Source organism: Chenopodium album, chromosome 8, assembly GCF_948465745.1.
Source record: "Chenopodium album chromosome 8, dcCheAlbu1.1, whole genome shotgun sequence".
NCBI lineage: Eukaryota > Viridiplantae > Streptophyta > Magnoliopsida > Caryophyllales > Amaranthaceae > Chenopodium > Chenopodium album.
Genome location: NC_137841.1, coordinates 32,895,356 through 32,918,714, shown reverse-complemented (window position 1 = coordinate 32,918,714; position 23,359 = coordinate 32,895,356).

The following is a 23,359-nucleotide window of genomic DNA, read 5'->3' as shown; positions in this document are numbered from 1 at the left end:
TACTCTCCCCACAGACGGCGCCAAATGTTTTGGGTGTTTTTGTCCCTCGGGAGAGTTACGTCACGAAGTCTGATCCGGCTGAGCTGTACCTGCAAAATAACGGAGACTCCGGGTGGTTGGAGCTCCGCCTCCGACGGTCAAGTTAGTAACTTGAAACGGAATAAAGAGAACGGAAATCTAGGTAGGTATCTGCTCGGATTCCAAGCTCAGATGTTTCTCTGATGTGAGAGAATGCAAGTGTAATAAAAGGTAAAACGTGCCCTCAAAAAGAGGGACATCTCCCTATTTATAGGGTCCTTGGGAATTGTGCCCCTAATTAGGTCACTGAACCCTAATCATTGGTGGGCCGCGCTGCTTTGCGGCTTTCTCGGGATTTGGGCCTGAAGGCCGCCTTTTTTCCTTAATTTCTGGAGTGACACGTGTCAAGCGGGGATTGGTCCACTTTGGGCCATCCTGAGGCTGACACGTGTCATCCTCTGATTGGACCACGTGGCAGGGTAAAATTACCCTAAACACCTTGAAAATCCATGTCTCAGCCAAGGACAGGGGTCACATGGAGGACAACTTAGAGAGATTTAAACAAATGCACCCTTTAGGAGACGGGTACAAAATCAGGGTGCCGTCTGAGGAAGGTACCATCGCCTGGGAAGATGATCAACAAAACGCCAACAGCTACTTCGGCTGTTATGAGGCGACGTTCAAGGCCGGTCTTCGCTTTCCCCTTCACCAGGCGGTGAAGGCAATCTTGAGAGGCTACGGCCTCGGAGTCTGGCAACTTACCCCCAATTCTTGGGCAAACATCTTGGGGTATGTTGCCGCCTGCGAACTCCAAGGGCTCCATCCCGGCTGGGAGGCTTTTGCTAAGATGCATTGTCTTAGCCGAAGCCTAGGCGGCTGGAGGGCGTGGTACACTTTAACCCCGTATCCCCAATACATGATGACCTTAGACAAGGTCTCTAAATTTGACGGCTGGAAGCACAGGTTCTACCTGTTGACGGCTCCCAGCAGGCGGGAGAACTATGAGTTCCGCCAATATAATAAGAAGCCCGAACTGATGGGCCGGAAGTGCTGTCTTCCCCGGATCCCAGATGAGGACTTCGACAAAATAATTGAGGCATACTTTTTCGGCCTCACAAACGCAACCTTGTCAACCGGGGAGACAATAAAAGTCCCCAAGAACTAGATCCCTAAGAGCGCCTGGTTCAGGGACGAGTGTTTCTTAGCCACCTGCGGACTAGGAAACATGTTTACCAAATGTATGCGCCTAAGTTCACATCCACCTGTAGTACTTTTGTATCAGAATTGCTTGATGATATATTGATCAACTTTTTTCTTTTTGCAGAAGAAGCTTTACGCATGTTGCAAACTGAGAAGACACCCAAGCGGTCCTCTACAACCATCCGCAAGGAGCTTGCGGAAAAACTGGCGGTCGCAGTCAAGGCCAAGGTAAAAAACGCTTGACTCTTTCTTAGGTTGGCCTCAAAGTTTACTTTCTCCGGATGCTAACTTTAACTTGGTTATTTTCACAAGGAGGAGAGGTAGGGAAGACGTTTGAGAAAGATCTCAAACGGGCAAGGGAGGAATCCGCCTCCACCCCCAACAAGACAAAAAAATCCAGCTCTGCCATAACTCCTGGCGCCTCAGCCGGGAATAATCAGATGCGGATAGGGGGGCGAAATGAGAGGATAGGCGGCAGTCTAGGCCTCGACCTCGTCAACCCCATATCAGCAACCGGGGGGTTTAGCACGCCTGCAAGCGGCTCCTGCTTGGCTAGTTCTGAAGGTAAGAACCCATTTGAATCCCCGCCTGAGCTGGGGTGGCCTTTGCGAGTGAAATCCCACTCCAAACAGACGTCATCCTCAGATGGTTGGCAACAGATAAGTGCTACCTTAATTTCGCACTCATAACCTGTTGATTATGGTGCAGATCAATCTCCCCGCTGGCTAGACGTCCAGAAGCATGCTAAGGCCATGTTGGAGGCGGTGAGCAGGAAGGACAAGAACGCTATCCCTGGGATAGAGACGTTCAATCTGGAACGAATCCTGTCCCTTCTGGCTAAGGTAAGATACTTAACAAATTTTTCTAAGTGCTTTACTCCGCCTGCAATACTAACTTGATTTGCTTTTGCAGGCTCTGCTGCGGGTAGACGGGCTCAAGCGTCCTTATACCCGCTAACGGGAAGAGGTAAAAAGGGCCAAGAAGTCCGCAACAGACGCTGATAATGTTGCTTTAGACTCCACTATCGTAAATGAACTTGAAACTAAAGCAATCACCATGACACAGGCGTCGAAAATCCAGTAGCTGGAGGCGGATATGAAGACGGCCAACCAGCGGGTGAGCGACGCAGAGACGACTCAGAAGAAGGCGGAGGAGGCTCAGAAAAAGGCGGAAGAGGGCCTCAAGAAGGCTGACGAGGCACTTAAGAAGGCCCAGGCGGACCTTGGCACGCTCTAAGGTGTTTCTGAAGAGAACACCAACTTGAAAGCCAAGGTTGAGAAGCTGGAGAAGGAGGCTGCCCAGGCTCAGATAAACTTTGCAGCAACTCTAGAGGTAGAGAAAAACCGCCTGGTTGCTGAAAGCGATGCTAACAACGATGCTAGAATGAAGATCGCCTGGGCTGCCATGTACCCAGACAAGGATTATGGCGTCTGGGCACTGGCTCACATGTACGCCGAGGACGTGGTGTACTTGAGAGAGAAAGGTGAGCCAGAGCCTGAGTCCTTCAACGCCTGGGCAAACGCCAACACTGAGCTTCCCGCGCCTGAGCTACCCGGTCCTGGTGAAGCGCATGAGATTCCCTCAGATGATGAGGAAGAGAAGGAGGACCAGGAGGAGCCGCTTGTGGGCTAGAAGTGATTTCAGCGGCAGTATGGCAACTCTTTTTTTTTTTTTTTTCTTTAATCTGCGGCAGTACGCCAAAAACTTACTTTTCCAGCCTGCGTGCAGAGTAACCTTGTATTTACCGGCTGAGGAGCCGGGTTAATCAACAATTTCTCTCCTCTCCCGGACGAGGTCCGGTTAACATTTGATCTACTACAACCGTTTGGTTGGGTGGACTTTCAATGAATGCACTGACTGGGTCGGTTTTGATCATTTTGCATTTGTGTTTGGATTTCAATTTTTGCATTTGTGCGTATATGCCTGAGTTTTGCCTAACTTATTAAAAGCATGCGGCGATTTTTTGCCAAACTTATCAAAAGCCGACTGTCTTTGCCCCTAGACGGATGTGTGGTTGGTTTAAAATGGAGTTGGTTGATTGACTTGGGAACGTCTGATGCTGCAAAGAGCATGATACGTTTGTAAGTCAATCAATCACAGTAGTGATTGCCCCAAACCAAGTGCACAGCCGTACACCAACAGGCGTTCCAGTCACTATCCAGACGGTGTTTGTACGTCTTGGTAGAGATTACATAGCCATTGCACAACTCTTTTACCCCAATTGGGATAGAAAGTGCAACTTTGGAATAAATAACCAAGTGAGAACTTCAGCCGGTGGCCGACTGATGCCCCAGGACATCCGGCATTTGGTAACTTGATCGTTCTTCATAGATCATTATGGTCATGCGGCTATGAGTTGACCAATTCGATCGTTCAATTTTTGCCATCTGCATAGGTATGTAGAACCAATGAATAGTCTGTTCTCTGCGACGATTGCACCCGGAGGGGTGTCGCCGGACGCCTTTGTCCATGTTGGGACAAGCGGTTTTATAAAATAAGCAACCATCCGGCCATTTTAGCCTTTGGTCTTGTTTGGGACCGGTTGTATAGCCACTAAGCGTTTTTTTGCATAGTTTAAGCAATTATTGAATTACACTAAGTATCAAACTTAGTTAGTTAAACAGAAGTCTTCCTGGGTATTACCCAGGCGAACAGGCAATTATTAAATTATACCAAGTATCAAACTTAGTTAAATAAACAAAGGATCCGTCTGAGTATTACCCAGGCGGTCAAGCAATTGTAACCTCTACAAGTTTAAACTTAGTCAGTTAAATGAAGAATCCGTCTGAGTATTACCCAGGCGGATAATAAAAAAACAACAAAACAAATCTGCAAACAATGTCTGAATTCTCATTAATTTACTCACTGCTTACAAAAAATTTACATTCTCAGAAGTAGTACTTTTTGGCACATCTTTAACTTGGCTACGAAACTCTGCCATACTGGTAAACCTTATCCTTATGCTCGTTCCAATCGTTAGCTTCGGTAATAGGAGTTTGATCGAGGTCGGATTTAGGAATAGTAACGGGAGATAGCTGGTTTTGTTTCATTAGTTTGTTAAAATCTGTATTTAACGACACTAGCATACACTAAGAAGATAGTTGTTCCTTACTTTCTTTATACTAAACACGTACGTGCCCCTTTCAAGGGATCCCTTACTCCAGTCAAGCATATCGTTAATTGGGGTTTGCTAGAGTCGATCAAGGATCTCCTTTATCCGGTTCAATGAAAATAAGAAGGTTTAACCCTAAGGTAAGAAACGATCGAGTATCGAACTACCTTAAACCTGCTAAAAACCGTCTTTCTCTCCGAACAATTAAAGGATATTGCTCTCCTAGAGAGCGTTTAAACCAATGTTAAACAGCTATCACATATCAGAATACCCGATACTGTTAAACGACAGATATTCCCTTGAACAATTCAAAGGCATTGATCTTCCTCGTTCCTTATTGTTTGAGATCTTATCATTTGAATGAATTCCAACTCTCTGCCATACTGCTAGCCCTTATTCTTTTTTATCTTTAGACTCCAACGAATAAGGGACTCTTTTTTTAGTTCGAATTGGTTTATATGACGACTTCTGAATGTGAATCATTGGATCATTCAATCGATGCCTTATTTCACACCCTCCGTTACTTTTAACGTATGTATACCATTCTTTCATAAAAGGAACAGGAAACGAATCCCTTAAAAGAAGCGTCGTAAATGGTTTTGGTAACAAGTACTTTTAAAATATTGATTCCTTTTCGTACATAAATGTTTTTTTTTCATCTATTGAATTGAAACCTATAGCCATATAACTTCGAAAGCGCGCATATTTAAAAACAAGATAGCAATCTTTTATAAACCGATCGATATTATCCATATAAATATCAAATAGTATATAGCTCAGGTACGGAAGTTTCGAAATACTATCAATATTGGAGCTACTTCTACCCCCTTCACAACGGATAGGAATCTTAATTAATGACGCAAAAAGTCGATAGAGATTATCGTTATTATTAAAGATTCTTTTCATTTTATCTAATACTCCACAGATTTGTATAGATTCATAAGAATTAGAGCAATCAATAAGAAGGAGACCTTCCAACTCCCACCATTCCGAAATATAATGATGGAAACTATTTATTGATTCTATATCACTCATACAATACAACTCATATCTACAACTATGTAATTGATATTGTCTCTGAATTTGAATAATTATCATTTGAACCAATGAATAAATAATCAACACGTCTTTTTTATCAACACATATTTCACACTCCGACATATTAGTTGAAAGAGCATCAGGATCTTTAATTCTAAAATAAAAAAAATTATGGGAGATACAAACACCCGAAAATTGATAATCATCGGATAGAAGATGCTTTTTAATACCAATGAGTAAATCACCAGCATGAATATGACTACCGGAGTCATGCATCGCAGGGAAGTTAGCTAAATTAGCTGGAAATTGATTCCCTATCCTACATATAGAATGCTCCTACCTCTACAATAGAGGACGAGATACTTTATGCTACTATGAGCAGGCAGAATTTGGTATAAAGAGCTTCTGCCTGGCAGCTCTAACTCAAAAGGGTAATTAACCCCACATGAACAACCTGACTCAAGGATTTCAGTAGAGAAACTACAGGAGTCATATCTAGCTATCAAAGAAGAAGCTTACAGGCATTATCCCAATTAAAGTTAGTGAAGGAAGACAAAGATAGCTACACACAACTCTTCTATAATACGACACACAATCTCTATCATCCCTTAGTCTTGCAACTACCTGGTACGGAGTGGAAGAACAAAGGTTCAATGAAGATTCGCCGCCTAACTAAAGCCCTTCTTCCTAGCCTTTTGCAAGGTATCCCTCTGAGTGGGCAAAGAAGTTTCATCTTCTGGCTTTACATAACCTTTCTCAACTATCTCCCAAGGATCTTGTGATCCTAGCAACGCTCTAATTGCCCAATTCTCACAATTCTCTTTTGTAAGTCTAGGAAATTGAAACGGAACCAAACTGATTTGGGTATTTTTACCCGGCCAGGTGGCCAAATCAGAAAACACCACGTGTCCTCAGTAAAGGTGCCATTTGGACCTATGAGATGATGACACGTGGAGGGCGGACATTCCTCTGTCCTAAACAGACTGATGATCCAGCATGGACCATTCAGACGACGACACGTGTCACCCAAAAGATGCCCAAAGGCCTTTTGGGCTCAGTGACACGCGTCACTCAAGCATTGCCTCTGTAATGGCGGCCTTCAACGGCCCAAATCCTGAGGCGGCGTTTTGCGGCGTGACCTAATTCCTAGGTCACCAGATCCTAGGGAGGGCACACTTTCCAAAAGGACCCTATAAATAGGGACATTCTTACATTTATGACAAGAGAGAGAATACACGCAATACGAGACAATACGTCACTTACTACAGAGTTGTCATTTTCAAGAACAGACAACACTTTACCTGAGCTTGGAATTCGAGCAGATAAACTTTATTTCCGCACGTTTTATTACCGAACGCTTACTAACTTAATCTTCGGAGGCGGACCATCGACCATCCGGCGGTCCGTTTGCTTTGCAGGTACAGACGTTTTTTGCTTAATCCAGTCTCAGTGTTGTAACTCTCCCAAGGGACAAAATCCCCCGAAACATTTGGCGCCGTCTGTGGGGAGAGTACCTCTGAAATGGCTTCACAAGTACCTGTACCGAACCTAGAGGCCAATCGGCCTCCAGAAGACATAGTGGTCCAAACGGACCATGACTCAGGTGACGACGAAACCTATGTGGATCCAAATGGATCCCTCATCTCTAAACGCATCCACAGTTAGGAGAGGCGGGAGCGTCACCATGACCAGGCAGGGCCAACCAAAACTGCTGGTCAGCCAAAGAAGCCCTCGGGGCGGTCGGTTGATCCTTCCCAGGAAGCAGGATCAACTCCCGTCACTCGAGATGAACTAATGACACTCCTAAGCAGCCTCAGGGGTGAAATCAAACAACTCGCCTCAAAGAAGTCGCATACTCCTAGAAAGGAGCAGTCGGTCAAGAAGCCAGCCTAAGCAGGCAAACAGAAGTCGGTCAGGGACCGTCAGCCGAGTCCTCATCCTGCCCCTACGGAGAAGGCCCGGCCCCAATTTGACCTTACTCGGCTCCGTTTCCCAGAAACGGGCACAAGAAAAGCCATCCGACACATACAACCGGATGATAGCAAGAAAACATTCTCTGACGCTCGGCAATACATTGAGCTGAAGAGGACCTAGCTATCAGAGTCGGCTTCAACGTCGACTTATCATGATAGCTTTCGAAATACCTCTGTGAGGTGTTCCCAGTCTATACATGAGACTCCAGCAAGCATCCCACGGGTTCAGTCTGGTCCTCATATGATCCAGTCGGCCCAGTACATGGCACAACCATTGTACCAGGCGCCGGTTTTACCTTACATGCAACCTGCCCTCTTTGGAGGACAGGTGATGAGGGAATAATCGCGTCGTCAAACAACTATCCCTAGATCAAATACAATTTATACAACCTAAACAAACCTAATACGAGTATAAGGCAAGCATAGGGGTCGAACCACAGAGAACGGATAAACACCACCAAATGTTATCGACAATTAAGCTAGTCCGGAATAGGAGAAAAATAACTAAAGTCTAAATATGCTAAAACAAGAAATAAAACATTAAGGGAAATGGTCTAGGAGTAGCATTCACTTGAACATAAACAAAGGCATAGGAGTTGAATTAATTATGAACTAAACATGCTCGAATATCGAAGTAAGGTCCAATCTAACCGCCTTCCGGGGCTAATCGGCTTCTCCTAACATAGCCTCTATGTTTCCACATTAGAACCATATACTAGGAGGTACTATCAAATAACAATCGATATAAATGAACTTAGCTAAGTCAACTTCCGTTTCATGTTAGCAAAGATTCACTCCCAATCAACTAACAACATGCATTTTGCAAGTAGATTGAAGAACATCAAGCATATAAAGACTTTAATCACAATAAATCAATTCCAAACCCTTGAACATTCTCAAGATCCAACTACACCACAACCATCCCCTTAATGGGGAAATTACTCACTAATCATGATAATAACAAGATTAATCAACAAATAATCAAGAATCAACATGATCAACAAGCAATACCAACAACAAAAATAATAATCAAAATAAAACAATAAAAATAGAGGAGAGAGAGTTAGAGATTCTCATTGATTGAAGATGAAAGTCTACAAACAAGATGATCAATCTTCTTCTTCAAAATCCAAGCTCAACAATGGTGAAACCCTCACTTTCTCTCTCTAAACTACTCTAATCCTAAGCTAAACCTAGAGAGAGAAGCTCTCCTAAAACTAGGGAAAAAGATCTAAAAGAATGAAGTTCCCCCTTTCTACAAAACAAGACTCGCAATATATAAAGAATCGCGCAAAAACGCTGAACAGGACCCGCTGTGCGCCCGCGCAAGGATCTGTGCGCCCGCGCATGGTAGCTGTGCGCCCGCGCGTGCGCCCTCGCAGCGGTCTGTGCGCCCTCGCAGCGGCCTGCGCTCCCTCGCAGCAGCCCGCGCGCCCGCGCAAAGTAGCTGCGCGCCCGCGCATTTGTGGGTTGTGCGGCTTGTGCTTGGGTGTGCGCGCCCGCGTGGTGTGGGTGTGCGCCCGCGCACATGTCGCGCACAGGCCGCGCAAAACTTTCTGCCTCGATTCTGCAATTTCGCCAATTTTGCGCGGGTTCTCACAGGGATGCGCGCCCGCACATTATTTGCGCCCTTGCACCTTGCTTTCTTCGATTCTTCTCTCATGCTTCCTTGGCTTCTTCTTTGCAATCCAAGACTTCAAATACCTAAGCACAAACACTAAGGGAAGCAATAAGGTATAGGGAACGGTGCAAACACGCAATGAAGGCAAGCATTCAACAATATACGCGATTTCATTAAAAATACATCGAGACATGTATGCACGCATTATTTGAACAAAACAACTACAAAACACCCTAAGACAAGCTAAAACAAGGCATAAACATTATCCTAGGAGTGACATAAATGTCACTCATCAAATTCCCCCAAGCTAAACCTTTGCTCGTCCTCGAGCAAAGCTAAGGCAAAAGAGAACAAGAGGAAATTATGGAAAGCAAAAGAAACAAAATAGAAACAAGGAGAAAGAATGTACACTAACTCACTGTCGTAGGAATCACGGTTGTTTTTAGCTACAACAAGCCCTTAAAACCCCAAAGTCGCCTATGAGGACGAGTGAGGTCTCGTGAGGGTTTCCTAAGAGCTTACACCACAACTCTTGAGAAAAACCAAGGCAAGGCAACAAAAGGAAAAGGAAAAGAAACATAAAGAGAAAAAAACAAAACACAAGCTCATATATGGACAAGAGATAAGGACAAGTACTAATGAATGCAAACCTTTCTAAATGGACAAATGTATGCACGTTCCAAGATGTCAGTGGTTGATTGAAACATAACACATGCTAAGCATAGAGAACTACTTAGGACTCAATCCACCCTAGCCCCAACCAAACGGGCCACGTTCTCTCCACTAGCTTCAAATCAACCCTTAAGCTAGCTTCTCAAGATTCCACGAAGGAACCGGAAAAAGATAAAGAAATGAAAAACTTTGAGAAGGTAATCCCGACGTCTCAACTATGCATACTCTTTCCATAGGTTTGAAGTCTATCTCCCTCCACCGTTCTTTTGACCTAACCCACTAGAGTCTAAGGGTCTTTTTATTGGTTGTAACGTAAGGCTAAGGGTTAAGGCGGGGTAAAAATTTTAAATTTGGTGATAATTCCTAAGTGAAGCAAAAAGTGCGGCCGACACTCAAAAATAACTCAAGAATTCACTAAATATCAAGCAAAAATACCACTAATGCCATTCCCCAAAGCTTATTCAACACAAACACACAATATTCCCCCCCAAGCTTGAACAAAGCATTGTCCTCAATGCTTAAACTAAGGAAGAAAATGAAACCAACTAAAATATTTTTGCTTTTTTTTTTGTTTTTTTTGTTTTTTTTTTTTTTAACTTTATTTATTGTCCTTGCCTTTTTAACTTTGGACGGCTTTTTCTTGAAACTTCATTTGATTTCCATAAATTTGCATATTTCGTTACAAGCTCAACTCTAACCAAATCTCAAAATGCATCTTGTCTATGATCAACAACTCAAAACTCAAACCTCACATGCTAATGCTTCACTAACTAAAAGGTTGGTAAACATAGGCCATTAGGTTTGTAATGTGGTTTAAACAAGAGCGGGAAACATAAGGCTCAAATTGGTTAGCAAGTAGGTTTATGCAAAATAGAAAATCAAATTTGTAACAAAATAAAAAGAAGATAAAGAAAAATGAGAAAGAAGTGCCCTTTTCCTCCCCTAGAGTGCTTCGGTCACGATCTTGGGAGCTATAAGTCAAAACAAGGATCAAGACATGCATAGCTAAGGATCCAAATGTGCCACACAACAAAGTGATGAAGGCTAGAACAATGTTACCTCACACGGGATTATAACTAAGCAAATACCAACTAAGGGTGCCAAATCCACTATAGAGAGAAACACCATCTTACCACATACCCGTGAACTAAGGCTTCATGGCGCCCTAAAAGTTCTTAACCCGGCTACCTTAGCATGTAATATCCTAGAGTCAACCAATGACACTCTCAAACCGTGCACACATTAACCACTTAGGAAGAAAGGCATTCAAGAGTAAACAAATCCAAAAGATATAATGTCCAAAATAAGTACAAACAAAACACATTTTGCTAAACTTGCCTTGAAGTAAACAAAAATCTTTTTGGATTTTCCAAAAGCATGAAAAACATGGAAATGCATATACTCAAGTGCATGACATGTATGAATCAACATCCCACCAAACATGATAGAATACCCTCCCCCAAGCTTGAATGAAACCAAGCTCTCAAATCATAAACGATGAAACCAAGGAGGGGAAAAACAAGGAAAAATTAATCCAACATTACCAACACATGATCTTCAAGTCACAATAAGTAAGAGAGAGAGAGGGAAAAGAAGGATATTACCGGATATGGGATAAATGCAAAATCACACAAAAAACCCGAAATAACCTCATATGAGCCACAATCTCTACAAATAAGGCTTGAATTCCACATGATAGGTAAGTTGAGGCACATTTCCTTGATTCTTGATCATCACCAATGCGCAAGAGTATATCAAGTTGTGTACCTAGCAAGGAACACAAACACGTCCATGAGAGAAAATCTAATCTAAAAACAAAAGAAAATGAAAGCAATAAAACACGGGTTACTTCCCGCAAAGGCTTGTTTAACGTCTAAGCGAGACCGCTCTAGGAAATAATAATTCAACGCACGCAAGAGCTTGTCAAATGCACTACTACACATTTCATGGGGGTGTAAATAGCCGGCAACGGCGCCAATTTGATGAGGGAATAATCGCGTCGTCAAACAACTATCCCTAGATCAAATACAATTTATACAACCTAAACAAACCTAATACGAGTATAAGGCAAGCATAGGGGTCGAACCACAGAGAACGGATAAACACCACCAAATGTTATCGACAATTAAGCTAGTCCGGAATAGGAGAAAAATAACTAAAGTCTAAATATGCTAAAACAAGAAATAAAACATTAAGGGAAATGGTCTAGGAGTAGCATTCACTTGAACATAAACAAAGGCATAGGAGTTGAATTAATTATGAACTAAACATGCTCGAATATCGAAGTAAGGTCCAATCTAACCGCCTTCCGGGGCTAATCGGCTTCTCCTAACATAGCCTCTATGTTTCCACATTAGAACCATATACTAGGAGGTACTATCAAATAACAATCGATATAAATGAACTTAGCTAAGTCAACTTCCGTTTCATGTTAGCAAAGATTCACTCCCAATCAACTAACAACATGCATTTTGCAAGTAGATTGAAGAACATCAAGCATATAAAGACTTTAATCACAATAAATCAATTCCAAACCCTTGAACATTCTCAAGATCCAACTACACCACAACCATCCCCTTAATGGGGAAATTACTCACTAATCATGATAATAACAAGATTAATCAACAAATAATCAAGAATCAACATGATCAACAAGCAATACCAACAACAAAAATAATAATCAAAATAAAACAATAAAAATAGAGGAGAGAGAGTTAGAGATTCTCATTGATTGAAGATGAAAGTCTACAAACAAGATGATCAATCTTCTTCTTCAAAATCCAAGCTCAACAATGGTGAAACCCTCACTTTCTCTCTCTAAACTACTCTAATCCTAAGCTAAACCTAGAGAGAGAAGCTCTCCTAAAACTAGGGAAAAAGATCTAAAAGAATGAAGTTCCCCCTTTCTACAAAACAAGACTCGCAATATATAAAGAATCGCGCAAAAACGCTGAACAGGACCCGCTGTGCGCCCGCGCAAGGATCTGTGCGCCCGCGCATGGTAGCTGTGCGCCCGCGCGTGCGCCCTCGCAGCGGTCTGTGCGCCCTCGCAGCGGCCTGCGCTCCCTCGCAGCAGCCCGCGCGCCCGCGCAAAGTAGCTGCGCGCCCGCGCATTTGTGGGTTGTGCGGCTTGTGCTTGGGTGTGCGCGCCCGCGTGGTGTGGGTGTGCGCCCGCGCACATGTCGCGCACAGGCCGCGCAAAACTTTCTGCCTCGATTCTGCAATTTCTCCAATTTTGCGCGGGTTCTCACAGGGATGCGCGCCCGCACATTATTTGCGCCCTTGCACCTTGCTTTCTTCGATTCTTCTCTCATGCTTCCTTGGCTTCTTCTTTGCAATCCAAGACTTCAAATACCTAAGCACAAACACTAAGGGAAGCAATAAGGTATAGGGAACGGTGCAAACACGCAATGAAGGCAAGCATTCAACAATATACGCGATTTCATTAAAAATACATCGAGACATGTATGCACGCATTATTTGAACAAAACAACTACAAAACACCCTAAGACAAGCTAAAACAAGGCATAAACATTATCCTAGGAGTGACATAAATGTCACTCATCAACAGGCGGCATACGACTATCAGCCGATGGATTGGCAGCTTAGGCTGCAACACCTTGGAGATCAACCCTCTGCTTTCTCCAGGGAAATAACTGAGGCCGTATAGCCAGCTAAAGTTAAAAACGTGCTGGTTAGAGCCTATGACGGGACCTCCAACCCGGAAGACCACCTGTTAGCATATACCCACCTCATGTATCTACAGGGGTTGGATGATGCCGCATGGTGTCGTTGCTTTCCAGCCACCCTGAAGGGCATAGCCCAGCAGTGGTTTGGCAATCTGCCAGCTGGTTGCATAAATAGCTTCAAGACGCTTGCGGTCTTGTTTGCTTCAAACTTCTCTCTGAACATCCCTGCCAAAAAGACTAGTCTTGACTTGGGCAATGTACAGCATGGAGATAGAGAAGGCTTGCGTTCCTATCTCAGGCGGTTCAATCTGGTCCGAATCCAGATTCATGGGCTGTCTGATGAGGTCGCTTTCACATACTTCTTTAAGGGTCTGAAGGACGGGTCTACTTTTAAGTACAAACTCGTCCGCAAACAAATCTTTACTCTGCAAGGAGCCTTGCGAGAGGCGGAAGCCTATATACAGGCGACCGAACTCTGCTCCTCCAATAAGCAGTCGGACCATAAGAAGTCCGACCGGCAGAAAGAGAGTTGGACTACTCAGCCGGCTCCAAAGCAAGAAGAGAGCAAAAAGAAAAAGCAAGTCTGGGCCATCGATAACTCTGATCAACCGGCCCAGAAGAAGAAAAAAGAGTGGAAACCGTACGTCCCAAGGTACGAATTCCACAAGGACTGCTGCTCCATCCTCTTGGAAATTAAGGACCGGCTGACTCTTGAGAAGCCGACTCCTATGAAAGGTTTCGCTGAAAATCGGAACAAGAACAAGCATTGCCATTTCCATAAGGATGTTGGCCATGACACGAACGACTGCTTTAGTCTCAAGCGGGAGCTCGACCGTCTGGCCGACAAAGGACAGCTGAAGTCCTATGTGAAGTCCAAAGTGAATTCAAAGGAAAATCAAGGGCAGTCCAAGAAAAAGACTCCCCAGCCTGTTATGAGTGCTGAAACTGATGAAGAACCGGTATACACCATAGCAGGCGGCTTTTCCGGTGGTGGCCCGACCATTCAGGGCACCAAGGGCCATCTAAGGAAGATGGTCAACTCTGTTGGGGAAGGGGATGCGGCAGGCACATCACCGAGCAGGACAGAGGCAAAGTCTATCGGCCGCATGATGACCCTGTTGTCATTGAATGCAAGGTCGCCAACCAGCTGGTTGGCCTAATTCTGATTGACACAGGAAGCTCCTCTGACCTCATCAACCTCAAATGCTTATCCAATCTCAAGTACAAACCGAATAGCACGATGGAGGTCTCCCACACCCTTGTTAGGTTTGGGGGAGGACTTGTGCACCCAGTCGGATGCATTCCGCCTGAGAAGCAGGGGAGACGGTCGGCACATGACCATCCATTTCCTAGTGGTTGAATAGCTCACAGCTTACAACCTCATCTTTGGCCGTCCCACTCTTAATGAGTGTAAGGCCATCATCATCCCTGCACTCATGCTACTTAAGTATGAGAAGGATGATGGAACAGTCGGTTCCCTTAATGGGGACGAAAAGACGTCTTGAGAGTGTTACCTCTCGGACGTCAAGCCCGCGGCCGTAGCATCCGGTCGAGGCAAGCAAACGATCGACCTCGACGATGTCGAGGAAGAACAGTTCGCCCCACCAGCCGGAAAGAAAAGAAAAACTGATCAGCTGGTGGTGATCAAAAAAGAAAAACAATAGCAATCACTGACCGGGGAACGATCGGATGATCTCCGTCCCCAGCCTGCTGGTGAACACATTGATATCCCTCTGGACGACAGCCGTCCAGAGCGGACTGTTAAGGTAGGGACGGTTACATTTGCAAAGCTGGGTGAAAGCCTTCACCAGCTGCTCAGAGAATTCAAAGACATCTTTGCCTTTGAAGTGGAGGAGATTTCAGGCATCAACCAGGATCTCGCTGTCCACAAACTCGCCGTGGATCCTAAAAAGAAGCCCATCCGGCAAAATAAAAGAAACCACGACGAAGAAAGAAGTCAGGCGGCAGATGCCGAAGTAAAAAAGATGTTGGATGCCAAGTTCATTCGGCCGTGCAATTTCCCTGAGTGGGTAGCTAACGTTGTGTTAGTAAAAAAGCCGAATGGAACTTGGCGGATGTGTGTTGACTACACAGACCTCAACAAGGCATGCCTAAAGGATAGTTATCCACTGCCTAAGATCGACAGTGTGGTCGACTCAACAGCCGAACATGCCTTGATGAGTTTTATGGACGCCTATTCAGGTTTCCATCAGATCCCCCTGTGGAAAAAAAATCAAGAAAAGACGGTATTCGTCACTGATCAAGGGTTGTTCTGTTATACTGTGATGTCGTTTGGTTTGAAGAATGCGCCTGCTACTTTCCAACGAATGATTAGTACGGTCTTCATTAATCAAATCGGAAGGAATGTAGAGGCGTACATTGATGACATGATAGTCAAATCCAAACAACAGGCGGATCATCTTGCTGATCTCCAAGAAACATTCGCCACACTCAGGCGGCACCAGGTCATGCTAAACCCAAAAAAGTGTGTCTTTGGTGTTGAGCTGGGAAGTTTCTCGGATTTTTTATTGACCAGAGGGGAATAGAGGCCAACTCTGAGAAAATATAGGCGGTAATCGACATGCAGTCGCCCCGTACTGTAAAGGAAGTACAAAAACTAACAGGTTGTCTTGCGACCATGGGAAGATTCCTCAGTCGGTCAGGCGACAAGTGTCCCTACTTCTTCCAGGCAATAAAAAAGAAGACCAACTTTGAATGGGGGGATGATGCAGAGGCGGCCTTTCAGAAGCTGAAAACTCATTTGCACTCTTTGCCAAGGCTTGTCAGCCCTTTGCCCAAAGAGACTCTCTTTATGTACTTAGCCGTCTCTGATCATGCCCTCAGTGCTGTTCTCTTAGCTGAAAGAGACGGCATCCAGCTCCCGGTGTATTTCATTAGCCATGTTCTGAGAAACGCGGATCTTCTGTACCCCATGGTAGAGAAATTCGGCCTTGCCCTTTACATGGCCATCAAGAAGCTAAAACCCTACTTCTTGGCGCATGCGGTAGAAGTCTATACTGACCAACCGATCAAACGGCCACTCACAACCCTAGAGTCTTCTGGACGAATGCTTAAATGGGCTATTGAAATGCAAGGATTGGAAATCACTTACAAACCAAGGAAGGCAATAAAGGGGCAAGCATTCGCCGACTTTATTGTCGAAATGACAAGGCCGGTTGTACCGGACAATACAGACCAGGTTTGGAAAGTGTATATGGATGGGAGCTCCACTGTGAACGGCTGTGGTGCAGGGATTATCTGTCAATCTCCTGAGGGAGATAAGTACGAATAAGCACTACGGTTCAAGTTCCAGGTCTCTAACAATGAGGCCGAGTATGAGGTCCTACTGGCCGGGATTCGGTACTGCAAGGCGGCAGGGGCAAAGAAGATAGCCGCCTGCTCTAATTCTCAACTGGTCGTACTCCAGGTTAATGGAACGTACGAGGCCACTCATTTGGCCATGATAAAATATTTGCAGGCGGTCAAGAGTGAAGATGGGACACTTGAAGAATTCCATCTAACTCAAGTGCCCAGGTCTTCAAATAATCAGGCGGATACTCTGTCAAAACTAGCATCATCCGCCTCTTGTGAAACGCCTCGGTCGGTCTTCTAGGAGGTCATTGAAAAGAGAAGTATATCTAATGAAGACCCCATTGGAATTCTCGACCGAAGCTCTACCTGGATGGACAGCATCCAGGCTTATCTTGCAGACGGCACGCTACCTGATTCACCCCAGGAGGCGGCAAACTTCGAGCTGAGACAAGGAGAACTCTTCAAAGCTGGTTTCTTGAAACCCCTATTGAAGTGTGTTACCCCGGAAAAGGGTAGAGATGTCCTCAAAGATTTGCATGCGGGTTTTTGCGCCTCCCATATAGAAATGGTCAAAAAATGTGACATGTGTAAAAAGTTTGGCAAGCTCATCCATCGTCCGGCCACAGACCTGACGGCCATCCACAGCCCAATTCCCTTTGCCAAATGGGGCATGGACATACTTGGGCCTTACACCACGGCCCCAGGCGGCAAGCGCTACATATTGGTAGCTGTGGATTACTTTACCAAGTGGGTAGAGGAGGAGGCGGTCAAAAACATCAAGACAAAAGACGTTATTTCCTTCATCTGGAGGAACATTATCACTCGCTTTGGGGTGCCCATGTCTATGGTTTTTGACAATGGTCCTCAATTTGAGACGCCTCAACTCAAGACTTGGCTGGGAGAGCAAGGGGTCTCAAGCCTCTTTGCATCAGTCGGCCGGCCCCAAGCAAACGGCCAGGTTGAAGCCTTCAACAAGTTAATCTCAGACGGGATTAAAAAGAAAATTGAACGGGCTGGTGGTCTTTGGGCGGATGACACGTCCTCTGGTCCATCAGAACAACTGCTAAAGGGGCAACTGGAGAAACCCCGTTCCTCATGGTGTATGGTGCTGAAGTTGTCCTGCCCATTGAACACTATGAGCCGACTCTTTGAGTCATGTTATATGATGAGGAAGCTAACTGGGAGGCCATGCGGCTGGCATTGGACTCGCTTCCAGAGCGCATGGGCAACGCTGCCTTGCGCCATGAGATTTACCGTCTGAGAATGACACGAGCTTACAACAAGAGAGTACACAAGCGTCCTCTCAAAGTGGGGGACTTTGTGATACGGAAAATGGAGGCAGTCGGTAGGGCGAATGAGCAAGGAAAGTTAACCCCAAATTGGGAAGGCCCTTACCGAATAAATGAGGAAGTAAGAGACGGCACCTACCGCCTGGAAGAACCAGACGGCAGGAAGCTGCCTAGGACTTGGAATGTAGATAACTTGAAAAAGTACTACTTCTAAGTACGAATGTAAATACCTTAAATTTTGTCATTTAAAAATTTGTTTAATGAGAATATGCCTTCATTTCCAGCTTGTCTTTTCTTATTATTACTGGCGCCTGTACAAAATACAGACGGCTAATGCATTTGGATGGCGTCTGTCCCAACAGCAAACGTCTCGATCCCTCTGAAGAAGCCGATTGCTTTAAAGTAGTCGTTTCTACGAAATTCTTTAAATTTACGCCAACACTTAACTAATATTTGCTTAACTGTTTAGAAGGCCTAAGGCCAGATAAGATCATTTTGAGGCCAATGGCCGGATATTAGGAAAAACACATAGTCACATAGAGGCCAAATGGTCACAGTCTGGTCCAACATGAGTATGACCGTTTGCTCCAACATGAGTCAGATAACCGACGACGTCCATTCGGGCGAATTCGTCGAGGAGAAGCATCTCCCATTTGGGTGGCACATTGCTCTACAAATACACTAAGCGGCCCTACTGAATGCTAAGGCAGCATTCGCAGTCGTTTGATTTAATCGAAAGTGAAATCTAAAAGGCCAGAAATTTTCTAACTGTCCTAGCACAGTCGGAAAAGGGTCACTGTTTCATAAGTAGAGGCTATTGAGGCATTAGGCCGGATGCGCCTGTTTTTGCCCAAACGCAGGACAGGCGGACTATTACTTATCAAGAACACAAGCTAAAATACTTAGCAGATTAAAAAGAGACTTGTGGGTCGAATGCGCTTGTTCTTTGCTCTTAGGGCAAGACAGGCGGATTATTCTAAAAGTAAAATTAAGATTAAGTTAAAACTTAGCACCTTATCTCGTCGAGGCCTAAGGCCGAATGCGCCTGCTTTTAGTTCTTGGAACAAAACGGGCGAGGGATTTCTTTTTAGCAAAATTTTCTAAGTAAAAAATATTGTATTTCGCTTGAGCCAATGGCTGAATGAAAATAATTATTCATTTGCTCCTAATGGTCGTCTGTCGTGTGGTTTAGGGCAATCACCATAGTGATTGATTGACTTAGAAACCATGTATACTCTTCTAAGTATCAATAATTTCTAAGTCAATCAATCTACTCAACCGAAACCACTCGACAACCGTCCAGGGGCAAGAACATTCGCATGCTATACAGGTTATAATACTTAGCCAAAAAACATGCAATGAAAAAATTTAAAGAACAACAATATGAATAACTTCAGCCAAATGGCCGAATGATTTTAAATTAAAAAGGCCCAATCGCCATCAGACGATTGGGTAAGATTTTTAGCTGGCAAAGCTAGAGGAATTGTCAAATCACCCGACCCCTTGGTCGGTAAAGATATATGGATACTCGGCACGCAGGCCGGAAGATGAAATGAATAGCCATTCGGCCGTAGAAATAACTACTAAAAAGCTTTAAGGGGCAGAGGGATTGTCAGCATTGGCAGCCGCATCATCAGTTGCCGGCTGCTCTTCATTGTCATCACCATCCTCTTCCCCGTCTTCATCCCTGGAGGAGCCTGAAGAGGAGTCGGCCTCTTCACCATCCGCATCCTCCTCTTCAACCCGGCGAAGGAGTTCAGCATTGTAATCCTCGTTTGCCTGATCAAACTTGGATTTCCAGATGCCAAAATCAGCACCCGGCTGTACCGCCTCCCATGTCGCCCGCATGATGGATTCGTAGTCTTCCATCATTTGTTTGACAAGGGCCTGTTTCTCCTCCTCAGCCCGAGACTCGAACTTGGCCTTCAGCTTCTGCTCCTGGTTCGCCAGGCGCCCCTCCAGGTGGCTAACCCGCTCCTTGGCCCTCTCGGCCTCTTTCATGGCCTCTTGTAGAGGCTCAAGTTTTTCCTTAAGGCCTTTAACTTCGGCCTTAAGTTCATTGACTTTGGAGCGGGCCGAATCCAGGTCCTTCTTCACCTGCAGGTTGGCGTCCGCCTGGGAATACATCATATCAAGGGTCAGAAGCTCATTCTGAGCCATTTCAAATTGAGCTCGGTCTAAGGCGGACTCGGCTCAAGCTTTAGCGGCTGTTATCTCTTTTGATTTTTCCTGGATTGGCCGTCTGAGCCCTTGGACGCGCAGCATGGCCTGGAAATAAGAAAAGACCGAATGGTCAAAACCAGTCGGATATGTGTTAAATGTTAAGGGAAATTTAGCTAACTCTTTTACCTCGCAGAGGTTCCCCAAGATGGCATCCAAGTTAAGCGTGCCGACTCCTCTTATGGACGCCTTGTCCTCAAGATCAAGCGACCGTAGCATCTCCTTGGCCATCTGGACGACGGTCGGCCTTTGTGGGGGGGGGGGGGGGCTGCAAAATTATAAGTTAGTCAAGTTCCAAGAAGCAACATTAAGCATTGAAGTTTAATAAAGATGCGGCCCATACCGTTCGGCTGGGCCTCCTCCTCCTTCTCCTTCCCCTGACGTCTCTTCTCTCCTGCTGAGCCGACAGCAGTGCTGGGTTGCTTAAAGCCACCCTTTGATGCCTGAGTGGCATCCGGTTTGCTGACCTCCCTGTCAGCTTCGAGAGTAGAGCCGTCCCCTTTCTTTGGCCTGTGAGCGATGTGCTTCCGGTTCTTGACGGATGCACTCACATCACCCGCCCCTGTTTTTTGAATTTTGGGTTGGGATTGCTTAGAGGGAGAAGGCCTGGTGGAAACGCTCTGCATGAACAAAAAGAAAGGCGTCAGAAAAGCAGGCGGCCAAAATTTAACCTCTATTGAAAAAATATACCAAGTGTCATAAACAACTACCTTGGGAGTCCCGGTTGCTTTCTGCTCGTCACTCGCCCTGTTAAGGACGTTGGTGCGGTACTTAGCTACAGAGACAGCAACCGGCTTCTTCGTTGCCGAGAGCTTTTCCATTGCTTTGTCTCCACCAAAAAGAGGGAGTTAGGCTTTATAAGCATACACTGAAAACAATTTTAAGTTTACTTAAAGACAGACGACCGACTACCTCTCGGCATCTCAAAACTTAGACCACAAGCGGCCAAGAACACCCCATCTTCTAGCCACTTGTAAAGGGGAATGTAGCTCTGGGGGACGACTATTTTCTCCCCATGCTCGTTTGTCCGAACGGACACTGTAAACAGACCCCGGTCAAAAATTTCCTCCTGGGCCCGCCTAGGGAGAGGGGGCCAGGCACTCTTGCCAGCCAGAAGGGGCGGATCCTTGTTCCACCGATTGTATTTTTGGTTCAGTCGGCTTTCAGGGGAATGTACAAGGTAGAAATTAGTTCTCCAGTCCTTCCAATTGTTCTCTTTGTCGACTGCCATCATGTACCCCTTGCTGGTGGTCAAGGTGTACTAGCCTTCGCCGCCCTTGGCAGGCGCTCGGCTGAGATAGTGCATGTGGGCGAATGCCTCAAAGCTGGGATCCACCTCCAGCATTTCACATGCGGCAACGTACCCGATGATATTTATCCATGAATTCGGGATAAGTTGTCAGATACCCAGTTGGTATCCATCCAGTATCCTCTCCACGGCCGGATGGAGAGGGAAGCGTAAGCCAGCCTGAAGGACCGCCTCGTAGCAGCCAAAGGTTTTGTCCTTATAACTGGCCAGGGAGGGGCAGGTTATAGTATCCTCCTTGTTGGGGACAGACAAGGAGAAGCCATGCCCCATTACAATCTTGCACCTGTAATTGGCAAGACCGGATGTCATGGAGGCCCGCTTGCTCTGCGGGACATGGTGAAAATAGGGGGTGCGCTCCAAGCGCCTGGAAGCACTCGGCTGCGCCTAGCCTTCCCCTTTTTCTACTGACAAGGACTCCCTTGTAGTATCTATTTTTGCTCGGACCTCCTCTGACTTAACAGAGGCTCTATCAGAAGATGACGAGGCCGAATCGTCATCAGAACTTTCCCCAGAGCTAAGGGACTGCCGGCTAGGGCCAGCAGGGTCCTCCCCTAGACTCTCCTTAGGTGCCTGTTCTGAAGGCTTGGCCTGGTTCTGACTGTCGGCTTCCCGCAGTATAGAATCACTGGGGGTGCCGCTTAAAGAAGAGGGAGAATAGTAAGTTGGAGTTTGGGGAAGGTCAGAAGAGGGGTTTGGGGGGTGCTCAGAAATCCCACTAGCTGGCACCCTAATGGAGCCGTCTGAATTTGGAGTCTCACTGTCCGAATGGTAAAAGGAACCATCCGGTCTATATCTCCTTGTTGTTTGCTTTGTTCGAGCCATCGTGTCCTGCAGATGCACAAACACTGTCGGATTTGGAGATGTACTTAAAGGAAAGTTCTCGAACGAGCATTCGGCACTCCTAGTTCTAGATTCAGCCGTCCCCGGTGACCGGCTGATCGCTAACCTAGGTCGTGCCGTGTACGTTTGGGAAACCATATGAATAAACGAAAAACACAAGAAAAAATAAAAGAAAAGAGCATGCGGTTACCTTAGAAGAAGGTATTTGAGACGCCTAGTTGGCTGAAGCAGTTGGTAAGAAAGGCCGAGTGTCAGATGCTTGACAAAAGTTAGGGTCTTTAAGAGTCTTTGAGAGTCAAAAGTCCAGAGATTCTACAAGATTCGCAAAGGTGTGAAAACAAAAATGAAGTCAAACCTTCCTATTTATAGAAAGGGGAAACCCTAATTTTTTCCCCCAAAATGTAATTTGAAATTCCCCCCAGTCATATGATGACATCTGTCACAGGCGCCACGTGCAATGCACGTGACCCCTGTGAGGGGCAAATGATTTGGGTATTTTTACCCGGCCAGGTGGCCAAATCAGAAAACGCCACGTGTCCTCAGTAAAGGTGCCATTTGGACCTATGAGATGATGACACGTGGAGGGCGGACATTCCTCTGTCCTAAACAGACTGATGATCCAACATGTACCATTCAGACAGCGACACATGTCACCCAAAAGATGCCGAAAGGCCTTTTGGGCTAAGTGACACGCGTCACTCAGGCATTGCCTCTGGAATGACGGTCTTTAAGGGCCCAAATCCTGAGACGTCGTTTTGCGGCGTGACCTAATTCCTAGGTCACCAGATCCTAGGGTGGGCACACATTCCAAAAGGACCCTATAAATAGGGAAATTCTTACATTTATGACAAGAGAGAGAATACACGCAATACGAGACAATACGTCACTTACTACAGAGTTGTCATTTTAAAGAACAGACAGCACTTTACCTAAACTTGGAATCCGAGCAGATAAACTTTATTTCCGCATGTTTTATTACCGAATGCTTACTAACTTAATCTTCGAAGGCAGACCACCGATCATCCGACAGTCCGTTTGCTTTGCAGGTATAGGCGTTCTTTGTTGA